Here is a 13,243-nt window from a genome sequence, read left to right on the forward strand (position 1 = left end):
AAAAATGATATATCACTTGTGGAAATGCCTGATATACACTAGATATGACATATCTATATAGAGAAAGAAAGTGTATCCAGGGCATATGAAGGATTAGTTTACTATGTGTCTGGTATTGAGTCTACAAGAATTAAGTATTGTTTAACCTATATTGGACTACGTGCTTTCTAGGGAAGGGGCAGGTGGGGAGAGGAGGAGAAAAATTTGGAACACAGTGTTTTCCGGGTGAAAACTATCTTTGCATGTATTTTTAAAAATAAAAAGCTATTATAAAAAGAAAATAATTATGTATATCTCGAGTACCATACTTTCTCTTTAGCTTGCAATTCTGTAGATGTCTCATGCAAATAAAAGGGAGGAAGAAAAGCAGAAAACCAAATTTTTGTATTCAAAATTCCTACCTTAATTATGTTTCTGTAGCCAGAAACAATCCTCTGAGCATTTTAGGCCACTTTGCATAAATGGAAAGTGAATTTACAGGGAAAGATTGTATAGGAAATGTCAGATAAGTGAAGCCCATAGAAATTCAAAGAAGAAAGAGATCACTGTGGAGTAGTTGGTTAGAATAGAATCAGTAGAGAAGGGAAAAGAATGGAGGCTCCTTTTCAGATGTATTTTTTATGGATAAATAAACCTAATTCTTATCTTCTTCTTTCCCCCATTGGCTTTTCTCCTAACTCCTCTGCTCTTTAGCAAGCCATTTTAGAATTGTACACAGGAGTCTGACATGAGTCTGGGCAGGGCTGGTTATAATGGGGAAATGACCTCATAATCTTTTCATAGCAGAGTCACAGCTCTGACTCATGGTCAGTTTAATGTCAGCACTCTTAGTGCTCTATGACAATCTAGATCACGGATTCACAGATTTAGGATTGGAAGAGACCCAGAGTTTGTTATATATATTTTATACAGATCAGAAAACTGGACCCCAGGAGGGTAAGTGATTTGCCCCAGGAATACAGAGCTAGTAAATAACAGAGCTCGATCTGGAATCCATTTCCTTTAGCTCCAAACCCAATACATTTTCTGCTTTTGTGTTATCCAGCCTTGTTCAAAGATTTGAGTCAAACAGAATTGAACACTGAGCAAAGAAATAATGTAGTACAATTTGGACAGCAAGGGAAGTGCCATGGTTCACAGAATACTGGGCCAGGAGTCAGAAAGACCTGAATTCAAATAAGGCTTCAGATAGATTCTTACTAGATGTGTGATCTTGAGGAAGTCACCTAACCTGTTTACCTCAGTTTCCTTATCTGTAAAATGGGGATGCCTATATTAGCATCTACTTGTCAGGGTTATTGAGGAACAAGTGAAATGATAACTTAGTATAGTGTTTTAGGCATCATATAAATGTTATCTATCATTATTATTACTATTATGTCTTTCAACCTGTCTTTATATATCATGAATTCTGGAGGTCCTACTCTTCAAACCCTCCAGTTTTCTAAATGCCTTCTTAAATCCTGGAACCCAGACTTTAACTTGATACTTCAGGTGGGGTCTGATGAGGATTACATTATTCTCTTTTGGGGTGCCATGTCACAATGACAAAAACATAACACAGCTGTAAAGATGCAGAAAACCCAGCCCTGTCCTGATTTTCCAGGAGAGCTGAACCTTTTCACTTGATCAGAGATTACAGATAGAGGTGAATATGAATATGTCCCACAGTCCTGGAGAATTGGTTTTCCATCCCAGGAGAGTATAATGTAGATAACCAGTTAACTAGAATTTATCAGGTGCCTACTATGTACCAGGCACTGAAAGCTCTAGAGATACAAAAAAAACCCAAAACTCCCCCCCCAAAAAAACAAAAGACAGTCCCTGCCACCAGGAGGTCAAAGTGCAAAGGAGGTCAAAGTCTAATAGAGTAGACACATATGCAAAAACATTTAAGATATACAAAGGTTAAATTTAAGAACCAGAAAAGTCTTCTGATGTGATAGGTTATGTTTGTTATTTTAAGCATTTTTAATGTCCACTGGTTGTCTTTTAAGAATTTTCTCTGTGTTCAGTAGAGGAAATAAATAGTTATCTGAAACTTGGTATTTATATATACATCTTTTTTCAAAAGAACCTAAGTTTTATTTTAGGTTGTTAAACTTGGAATATACCTTTCACTGGGCCCCTTTTAGGGGAATCTCTAGATATGAATCATACTTGATTTTAAAGAATTGAGACATAATAATAAGTCAGAAATCATGAGAAAAGTCTAACTTTTGGGGGTTGGGTTCACCCAGGAAGGAAGCCTAGCTGCACCCAGAACTGAAGCTCCTATTGTAGGAAGGGCTCTCTCTGTTTCTTGAGTGACACTGAATCAATGATTCACAGAAAGGAAACTGGTGGGTTCAGGAAACCGCCCTGTTTCTAACTTGATTGTGTAAAATAGCAAGAAGAAATGAAGTTGACTAGCTATCAGGAATAATGGAAAATGTAACTGACAGGAAAGAAAGACACTCAGATTTTGGAGATTGGAATAAAATGGGATGGGAAAGGAAGGGAAAGGTAGAACCAAGCTCCAGTGAGCAAAAAAGAGGGAGGAGTCTGAATAGTCATCCCTGACTCAGAAGGCTACCTCATTAAAGCAAATAGAATTTTTTGAAGTGAGGTAACAGGGCAAACTTGTGGTAGGGTGAGAGGCAGACCTGGCCACAGTGGAGAAGAAGGAGCCAGGTAGAACTTGCATTAGTTATACATAAAAAAATCCCCAACCAAGGAAATTCATTAACAAACTCATTGTCAGCCTAGTTTATCCTTTCCTAACCAATTAAAACACTGCTTTGTTTGAACTGCCATATCCTGCCATATCCGGGCTTGCTAGGATAACTAATGTGTTTATATTTCACCAGAATGTGTGAAGGGCAATGTTATGATCTTTAGTCAATATTAGCATAGCCCAAACTGGTGAACAGAATGGAAACTTACCCCTCCCTTAATGGAACAAACTTCCTAATAGGTAACAGCACCAAAAAAGGGAGACCTGATCAACATTAAATCTGCCATTCTAAATTTAACTTTCTAATAACCCACTAGGAAGATGAGGATAGAATGAAGAAAGGATGGAGAGAAAGTTCCAGAAGGTAGAAGGGACTTAATGAGGACAACCCTGATCAATGGAGTTCCTCATGTACTAAAAAAAAATGACCTTAAGTAAGTAACCAAGAACAGAAAAACTGAGACATAAAGGTGTGTCTCTTTCAGACTTTGACTGATAAATTTGCACATATAACATCCAGGAGACCTTTAAAGATTATCAGAGAATGCCTAATTTTAAAAGAGGAATTGAGATCTGGAGTCAGTGGAAGATAATAAAAATCTCCAACCTTTTTCCAATTTCACACTTTTTTCATCAAAACAAATAAACAACAAAAAGCCAAATTATAGGTAGATATCTATTTATAGGGCTTCTTTAAACTGTTTCCACTCACAACCCTTTTTCACCCAAGAAATTTTTATGTTACCTTGAGCATATAAGTATATGACATAGGTATACAAATCAAACATATACTGATAAGAAATTATAATTTCATGACTCCCACCTTCAGTTACATATGGCATTGTGATCCATGGTTTAAGAAACTTTGCTATAGATATAAATATAGATACAAATAGATATGTATCTATCACATAGATATATTGATATCACTTATTTCTAAATTGTACTTAAATTAAAATTAAATTAAATTATACCATCATGTAAATTATTATATATATCATAAAACTTATGCAAAAAGAATAATTAAAAAACAATGATTAAAAATGAAATATTTGATCCTAACATCAAAAAGAGCCAAGAGTTTCTTAAGCAGGTCAGTGACATGTTAGACACGAGTGATCTGTAGGAAAAGCATTGTGGCAGCTGTGAGAATATTTTGGAGAAGGGAAGACTTGAGACTAAAAGATTAGGAAGCTCTTGCAAGAGAGGGAATAAGGTTGAACAACAACGGAAAAAGGTGGATGAATAAAGAAGAGGGGACAGATGGGAGAGATATAAAGGCAGTACTGATGTAACTTGGCAACTTTTTGGATATGTGATATCAGTGAAGAGTAGAAAACATTACCGGGAGTGTAAATTGTCAGAAGTGGTCCTAGAAAGGATACTCCAAGAGGAAGAAATGAGAAGACTCACTGCTTTCCTTAGGTTGGTGACATCAGGAGCCATCAGTATAGAATGTTGCATACCTCCTGCAATGGGTAATGTGTTTCTTAGTTTGCTAAACTGTTGTTTTATTTTTCCTTTGTTACAAGGGAAGACTTATGGGCTGGGGAAAGGCTTCTCAGGAATGAGTGTGATTTTTAAAAATTTAATATTTTATTTATCTGAGTTACATCTAAAAATTTTTTTGTATTTTTAAAACTTTGAGTTCCAGATCCTCCCCCTTTCTCCCTGCTCTTCTATCCCCTCCTCCCCCCGACTGAGAAGGCCCATGTGAAATTATGTAAAACAAGTATATGATTTTTTTTTAAAAGGCATCAATAATTCTTTTAAAAAGAAGCAAGATTTCTAGGAACTAAAACCCTAACCCTAGTATGCCTCACATTTTAAACTCCATTGCCCCATATTCATTCTTTCGAGGTAAGGCAGTCTCTTTTTATTTGAGAATGCTACTGATATAGTGGATGAAGGAATTCCTCCAGAAATTCAAATGTAACCTTAGAAACTAATTAGCTATGTGACCCCCCAGTATGTCACTTAACCTAGGTTTGCCCTAATCTACTAGTGAAGGAAGTGGCAAACCATTCCAATAACTTTGTCAAAAAAACTCCATAGTGAGTATGAAGAGTTGGAAACGACACTGAACAAAACCCTTTTGATAAAGGTCCCAATAAAGCAAATATGCAACATGAGTTGGTTAATAATTTATTAAAATTTTATCAATAAGCATTTCATTTAAAAGATTAGCACGGAGAGGGAGAGGGAAAATATGGGATACACTAGTGAATTCTCTTGTGTGTGTTTGTGTAGGGCCTCAAATCCCCTGGGTTCAATTATCATTTTTATGAATACCATCCCCAGATGTACATATATAACCCTAATTCTCTCTTGAGTTCTATCTAGTTTCACATAATCAACTGCTTGTTGGATATTACAAACTGGTTGTCTTATAGTTATTTCTCTCTCTTTCTTTCTTTCTCTCTTTAAAAGGCAATCTGAGTTAAGTGACAGGGTCACACAGCTCATGTCTGAGGCCAGATCTGAATTCAGAATCGTCTGACTTCAGGGCTGGTACTTTATTTGCTGTACTACCACATAGACATCTCAAACTCAACATGTTCAAAGCAAAATGTATCTTTCCCTCTAAATTGTGCTTTTAATACAACTTTTTTTTTGGCTGAGATAATTGGGGTAAAATGATTTGCCCAGGGTCACACAGCTAGGAAGTATTAAGTGTCTGAGACTAGATTTGAATTCAGGTCCTTAGCTGCCCCACAATGCAACTTTTCTTATCATGGTTGAAAGTACCTCCATTCTCTCACCACTCAGGCAAGCCACTTCAATGTTACCCTCATCTCTTCATTTGTTCTCACCCCATATATTTGGTCTTTTGTTGAAACCTGTCATTTCTTCCTTTACATCTCTCACTTATGTCTTCTCTCTACTCACACAGTCATCACCTTGGTATGTACAGTCCTTTAGCATCTCACACCTGCACTATTACAGTAACCTTCTGATTGATCTCCCTGACTCAAATCTCTCTCTATTTCAATTCATCCTTCAACTAGTTGTCAAAGTGGTGTCCCTAAAAACCAAACAAATAAAACAGATCTAACCATTTCACTCCCCAACTCAATAAATTCCAGTGGTTGCCTATTATTACCACTAGGATCAAATTGTCTGGTTGGCCCTTCAAGCCCTTCCTAGGAGGTGGCCCCCTCCTATTTTTTTTTTTTTTAGTTATTTCATTCTTTACTATCCTCCACATACAACCAGCTACATGGACTTACTTTGCTTTTATAGACAACACCCCATCTTCTAATTCTGTACCTATTCATTGGCTGCCCTCCAGGATTTGAATGATCTCCCTATTCCCCTTTGCCACATAACTTCCCCAAGCTTCCTCCAAATCACCTTCTATTATCTGTCCTCCCTCTCTTCCCCACTCTGAGATTACTTTGTATTTTCAGTCTATGTACATAGATGTTTATATGTATCTTTCTCATTAGAATGGAACCTCTAAGGATATAAATTGTGATTTTTGTCTACTTTGTTTTCTTGTACTTTGAACAGTAGCAGTAGTATGAACTCTGAGGTTACTCTGTATTTTCACTCTATGTACATAGATATTTATGTGTATCTTTCCCATTTAGAATGAAAGCTCTGCAAAATATAGATTGAGATTTTTGTTTTTGTTTTCTTGCATTTAGAACAGTAGCAATAGTATGAACTCCATAAACACTTGTTGACTTACTTCTTACACACTAAAAGACATTGTCAAGAATTCAAAGGGACTAACACAAAAGAGAAACTTTCACCTCAAAATTTTGCCCGTAGTCAGCTAAGGAATCTGAGAAGGAACAGAGACAGTTAAGTAGAAATTGTAAAAGAAATCAGTGTCACTAAAATAAGGGTGGGTGGAGAGGCTGATCACCAGGATCAAAAGGAGGAGAACTAGGGAAAGATTATTGGGTGCAGCAAAAGCATTTTCTTTGAAGAAAACATTTTTATCACTTAGTGAACTCAGAGACCCTGGCTGCAAGGGATTGAGAAACAGCAGAGTGGGAAGATCAGAAAGCTGATTAGAGGAGGAGAGAGTTCAGTCCATTGGGTAAATGAAGGTGCAGGAGGAAATTAAGGCTTTGGCTATTCCCAGAATGAATAAATAAATAAATAAATAAATAGATAAGTATAATGTTCTGGTTGGTTTTCTGGAGGTCTTGGGAGCAGCCTTCTCTTCAGTAATTACCAGGAGAATAGCCAGTGTTAAAGTCCAAATCCTTTATTATCTCCTTCACAATCTAGTTTCCTTGCCTGGGGCCCAGTCCAGCTTTCTGGAGAGCCTTTCAGTCCCACCTTGGTCTCAGTGGAGGAAGTGCAGGAGGCCAGTTACGATGGTGATGTGAGATGAAGTGAATTTGTCTCCAGCCACCACAAAGGTGGACGAGGGAATGAATCTGTCTCTCAATCCCATTCTGGCTGAGTTTGTCCCAGTTTATATGCTCTATTATAATTAGATCATTTATAGTACACTGAGTATAAACCAATCATTATATCACTAGGGAACCATTATTTGTCATAAGATTAAATCAATCATACTGAACTAGAGAGCTATTAATTACCATGCTAAACTAGATAACCATTGTCTTAATTCCACTGACTTAACACCTTGTAAGAATCCTGGTTTCAGAGTTCTGGCTCATAACATCTCCTGCTTTCTTTTGTTTTAGAACATACCGTGTTTCCCCGATAATAAGACACTGTCTTATTAATTTTTTTGGACAGAAAAACCCCAGAGGGCTTATTTTCAGGGGAGGGCTTATTTTAATGAACATTGACAGCAATGCTCCCTGAGTGTTCCTTCTATCCTCCATCATGCCCCTTTTATCCTCCATCATGCCCCCTCACTCTCGCTTACATACCGGGTTTTTATGTTGTCCTGCCTCAGCTCTCCTCCCCGGCACTGTTCTCAATGGGCCAGCAAGCAAATCCCTGGGGAAGAACAAGATGATGTGCTCACTACTGCAGCTCTGATTGGATGCAGTTCGGAGTGCGTTTCACCTGGGGAGGGAGGGGGGAAGGGGGGAACGGTGCATACAGAGGGTACCGTAATGTAGCGTGTAACGCAGGGGATCACCTTCACTACAATAGCAATCTCAATAGGGCTTATTTTCGGGGAGGGCTTATTTTAGAGGAATCTTACACAGTAAGGGGAGGGCTTATTTTCGAGATAGGTCTTATTATCAGGGAAACACGGTAGGTGATCATGCCCTCCCTGACTTTTCAAAAAAGGGGAGGTGAAAATATCATAAAAGGAAGTGATCACGCCCTCCCTGACATCTCAGGAAGAGAGATGAAAACATCAAAGGGAAATGGGAAATCAAACCAGATTAATGGGTTTCTGAAGGGTCTCACTTGAAACAGGTATACATAAATCCATCAACATGAGAGGCATTACATAACAAATAACATGAATCAACATGAGGAATTATACATTTCCAAAAGTCCTAGAAATAGTCCAAAACCAATCTATTGTCCAGTACTTCATGTGTCAGGGAATCCAATGATTCCTGCTGGTTTTGAAGTTCTGCAACAGTCTTATCAACAATTTTTCATCTCAGGGAATCTAATGATTCCTGCGGGTTTTAAAGTTCTGTAACAGTCTTATTATCAGCTATGCTCTTTCAGTGTCAGATGTTTCTTAGGTCTTCCACTTTGTTTTGAGGTTTTTTTCTCTTTTTCTGTCTCTCTCTGATGTACAAGGCGAATATGTCTCGTTGGCACCCATCTGATTCCTTCTCCATCTGTAGAGATACAAGCAAACCCTCTCCCCCAAGCAGTTAACCTATCTGGTCCCTTCCATTCACCACTTTCTAGATTTCTCCACATCACCTGGTGATTGTACCACACCTACTGAACAGACTAAATCAGATATTATATTCATAGCTCCTGGATAATAAGAGCTAGCATGATTGCATACAATTAATTCTGCTGAGTGGACTGAAAAGGAGTTCTAACTACTCTCTTTATAGTTAAATCATGAGAGTATACAGCACAAATGTTAAGTTTGAATGCATCTGTAAAGATAGTTGGTCCTTTAAGAGGAACCTTGGAAATCTTTTTTTCAAAAATCCATTGCCAATTATGTAATAGCCGGATTATCTTTATTGGAGATCTGTGTAAAATTTGGAACTGTTTGCCACTCTGGGATGGTTTCACAGCATACATTAATTTCTGCATTAGTATAAAAGGTATATATCTTGTCAGGTCTTATCTCAGACAATTGTACTGCTCACTTAATGACTTTTAATAAAATTCTAGCCAGAAGCACTGGGTAAGGAGTAAGGCTTTGTTCTGGTTGTGCTGGGAAGTTCACCCATTCTATCACACTGTCTCCTTGGTGAAAGACTGCTGTGGTGCCTCTTTTGTAGCAAAAACTGATATTTCCAAGGGAGAATTGTTAACACCCCCCCTCCACCACAGCTGTGGATCATAACATCTGAAGGAGTTGCATGGCAGCCTTTGGTGACACAGGTGTTGCAGACTGGAAATGAGATAAATTGGAGGCAGAGGGAAGAAGAGGGAGATCAGACGATGCTGTTGCCCCTCTCAGTCAGAAAGATCAGAGAACAGCAACTGCTTCTCAGTCTTCTTGTATCATCCTCTCACAAGAAGAGAGCCATTCTGGGTTGGACCTCCAAGCAGCCACTGTCAGGTGGCTCCAGTGTATTCCAGCAGCTTTCCCTTATATTCCAACAGATAAGTAGATGAATAAACAAACAAATGCATAAAGAGCAAGAGATCTTTAGGGGGTAAAACTCAATCATTTCAAGGGAGTAATTGATATAAGGCACAAGATGAAGGTCTCTAGTCTCCCTAAATTGTCTTCTGATCTTTTACTGTGTGTATCCTGGTGTTCTGCAGAGGGTCTGGGCCCTATGGGGATGTCTGCATGATGTGATTGTATATATCATGGGCAAACAAAAAGTATCATGGTTTATATATATTGAGGATACATCTTATTGTTAAGAACCGTAGGGATCATCTAATCCAATACTTTTATATTGTCAATAAAATTCTGAGAGATGAAATAATTTTCCCAAGCTCATGCAGCTAATTGGTAGTAGAATCTAGTTTTGCTTCAAGGTTGGATTTTAAAAGGCTTATGGAATTTGTGTCTAGTTAACAAGAATAATTACCCCATTACACTCTGGAGTATAGTGGCTCCTTCCTAGGTAAAGTTTTCACTAGTTCACCATTTTTGCCTCTACTTCTATGCCAAAGCTTCTTAAACTGTGGGTCCAGACTCATAGAGTCTCATAACTGAATGTGAGAGGTTTTGATATTATTTATTATTATATTATTATATCGATTAATTATTGTCAGTAAATGTTTGATTTCTCTACTTATACTATATAGCTATATATCCAGGGTCAAGTAAAAAGTTTTTTTTTTTCCAGTAAAAAAGGGCGGAGGATGGAAAAACTTCAAGAAGCCCTACTCTAGGCAGCCTCTCTTTTGGTAACCTTGGGGATGCTGTACTGGGCAGATCCCTTTCATGTTGCTTTCCCAAGGCACCATAATTTCTAGTTATGGCTCTACTCCCAACAGAGTTCCTTCAATTCTAAAGTTGAGACTCTTTGTTTTTTTTTTTTTAATTAATATTTTATTTTATAATAACTTTATATTGACAGAACCCATGCCAGGGTAATTTTTTTTACAACATTATCCCTTGCACTCGCTTCTGTTCCGATTTTTCCCCTCCCTCCCTCCACCCCTCCCCTAGATGGTAAGCAGTCCTATATATGTTAGATATGTTGCAGTATATAGTTGAGGTTCTTTGGATTACAGCTGCATGGCTTCTGACTTGACAGTTTGAGAACTGAATAAGCCAATGGAGCACTTAAGGAACCAATTACTGTTTTACCTTCCTTGGCCTCCATCCCTAGAAAGTATTCTCTTTATCTGACAGTTGAGAACAGGAGTTCACCGGTAGAAGCTGGCCATTGCTTTTACTAAGAAGTATTCCAATAAATACAGTTTACTTTCCACTTCCCTGTTCAGTGGATTCTTGGGTTAAGGGGGGGAAAGCCTGCGGGGATGATCCCAGGGTCAGAGAATCCCTATTCCTAATTATAAACAGGATAGTCCTTATGAGGTCCTCGGGTCCCATGTCTCAACTTGGTTGGCTGTCACGGAGGTCTCACTGGACAGAATTTTTTATGAAATGTATTCTGGGATGCAATGAGGTTTCCTGCCATTGTTCCAGGAATTTAGGGAATCCCACAGAATACATGTAGCATCTCCCAGCTGTTACTCGAAGGCAGGTTGGCAGATCGGAGCTCTTCCGTGACACCAATGGACTCGATTGGGAAAGTAGTGGAGGGCATTCCCGGAAAAGTCAGCCAAGGTCCCTGGAGCCTGGCGGAGCCCATTAAATGATTTTCATTGCTGGGAAATGGTGCCTGCGAGAGGAATATTTTAGACTTTCAGCTGCTGACTTTGAAGTTCTAAAAAGTAGGGGCAGAAGCAGAAGGGCTTTTACAGAGAATCAGAAGCGGAAGGAGGGAGGAAGAGGGAGCGAGATAGACATAGAGATAAGGGGGGAGAGAAAGAGAAAAAAGAGGGGACAGAGACATTCAGACACACAAAGAGACTGAGAGGGAAGGGGAGAAAAAGAAGGGGGGAAAGGGGACAGAGACAGAAAGAGACTGAAGGAAGGGGGAAAGAGAGAAAAAGAGGAGGGGACAGAGAGAGACAGAGAGGGAAGGGAGAGAGGGACAGACAGACAGAGACTGCGAGGGAAGGGGGACAGAGAGAAAGGAGGTGACAGAGAGAGACACAGAGATAGACAGAGAACTAGAGGAGGGGGGAATGGAGAGCCAGAATGCACCGGTGGGAAAGGCGATCACAAAAGGAGGGGGGAGGGCAGTAGTCCGCCAAGCCAGCACACAGGCGGCAGCGCCCACTGGTACCATGGGAGGCGCGGCCGAGACTCCTCAGCGCCCTCTGCGGACAGAGCGGCCGCGGCCGGGTGGGGCAGGCTGGGGCTGGCTGTGGGGAGCGATGGGAGCCCTCTGGCCCCGCCCTCCTCGGGGCGGCTCCGTGGGTGGGGGCAGCGAGGACTTAGTTCCCAAACTCACCCCAGCCAGACCCCGAGTGCCCGGAGGCGTAGCGAGCTGCGCTGGTCAGCCGCCCGCCAGGTAGGAAGGAGCTTCTCGGGGAGGGGGGCTTGGGAGGGGGCAGGAAGGGTGGGGAGGGGGTCCGGCCTGAGAGGTGGGAAGGGGCTTCTCGGGGAGGGGGGCTTGGGAGGGGGCAGGAAGGGTGAGGAAGGGTGGGGAGGGGGCCTGAGAGGTGGGAAGGGGCTTCTCGGGGAGGGGGGCTTGGGAGGGGGCAGGAAGGGTGAGGAAGGGTGGGGAGGGGGTCCGGCCTGAGAGGTGGGAAGGGGCTTCTCCCAGCTAGGCCTTCCCAAACTTTTTCTCCGCAGCCGCCAAAGTAATTTTCCTAAAGCCCAAATCTGATCACGTCACCTCTAACTTCTACTTACTTCAGTGGCTCCCTGTTGCCTCTAAGACCCAGTGTTATAAAAACTCCATGCGAATGGAGCGCTTCGCAACTTCCCGGACTTCTGAATACTTCCCTCCGTGCACTTTTGGAACCCTTCAAACTGGCTTTTTTGCCGTCTTCCCCCCGCCCCCAAAACGAAACGAAACGAAACTCTACACCCTTATGTGAGTGTTGGCTCTGGTTATCCCCGTGCCAGGAACACGCTTCCTTTTCCCACCCCCATCTCCTGGAATCCCTAATTGCCTTCGAGACCCAGTTTCAGGCGCGTGAGCCACCAGCTGCCCGGGAGCTCCCTCCCCGCACTGCCCGGTTCAGTCGCTGTGTAGTTGTTGTATCCCCATTTCCGTGAACGTGGTCTCTTCTGTTGGAATTGGAGAAACTTGGCGAGCCGGGCCAGTGATCGAAGCTTAATTATAATTTGTTGGTTTATTGGAGCTGTGTTTGGAAATGGGGCGGAGAAGGGGAAGGAAAAGGGGAAAGCCTGGGACGGCCCGCATTTCTCTTCCCTCTCCCTACTTGGGTAATTAGCCCAAGATTATATTCAGCATTCATAGGAGCTGTCAAGAGAGAAGGGGTCTTGGATCTGTTGGCTTTTTTGGCTTGGATTTTTGTTTGGATTTTTGGCTTGAGTCGGGTGACTCCCTAGCTCTGGGGGCCTCTGGCCTCGTTTCAACCTGGTGTGTATTCTTTGTGTGTATGTATGTGTTTATATATTATATGTGTATGTGTATTTGTGTTATTTACCTGCCAGCGTGTTTCTCCCTCTGCCATTGTGTCTGTTTTTATTTTGTTATTGTTTTATTACTTTGACTGCCTGGCAGGGTGTGTCGGTCTGGGATTTTTACGCATCTCTTGGTTGTGTGATTGGGTAATCTCCAAGGCTAGCAAAAGAGAGACTGCCTAGAGCAGGGCTTCTTGAAGTTTTTCCATCCTCCACCCCTTTTTACTGAAAAAAAAAAAAAAACTTTTTAATTGACCCTGAATATATAGATATATAAGTATAGATATATAGTAAGAGGT

General features: G+C 40.8%; 1 protein-coding gene across 2 annotated transcripts in view; it reads left to right on the top strand.

The window, feature by feature from the left end:
• The first annotated feature begins 862 nt into the window (after nt 1-862).
• Nucleotides 863-13,243, top strand: part of TMBIM1 (transmembrane BAX inhibitor motif containing 1) — a 47,478-nt gene continuing 35,097 nt past the window's right edge. Inside the window, exon 1 of one of the 2 annotated variants that reach the window (XM_051983567.1) lies at nt 863-936. The gene's annotated coding sequence lies outside the window, so the exon portion shown is untranslated. Of the gene's footprint in view, nt 937-11,741; nt 11,860-13,243 lie in introns of those variants that run through there. The other variant, XM_051983566.1, reaches the window with a different exon arrangement.

The sequence above is a fragment of the Antechinus flavipes genome, chromosome 3 (assembly GCF_016432865.1).
Source record: "Antechinus flavipes isolate AdamAnt ecotype Samford, QLD, Australia chromosome 3, AdamAnt_v2, whole genome shotgun sequence".
Taxonomy (NCBI): Eukaryota; Metazoa; Chordata; class Mammalia; order Dasyuromorphia; family Dasyuridae; genus Antechinus; species Antechinus flavipes.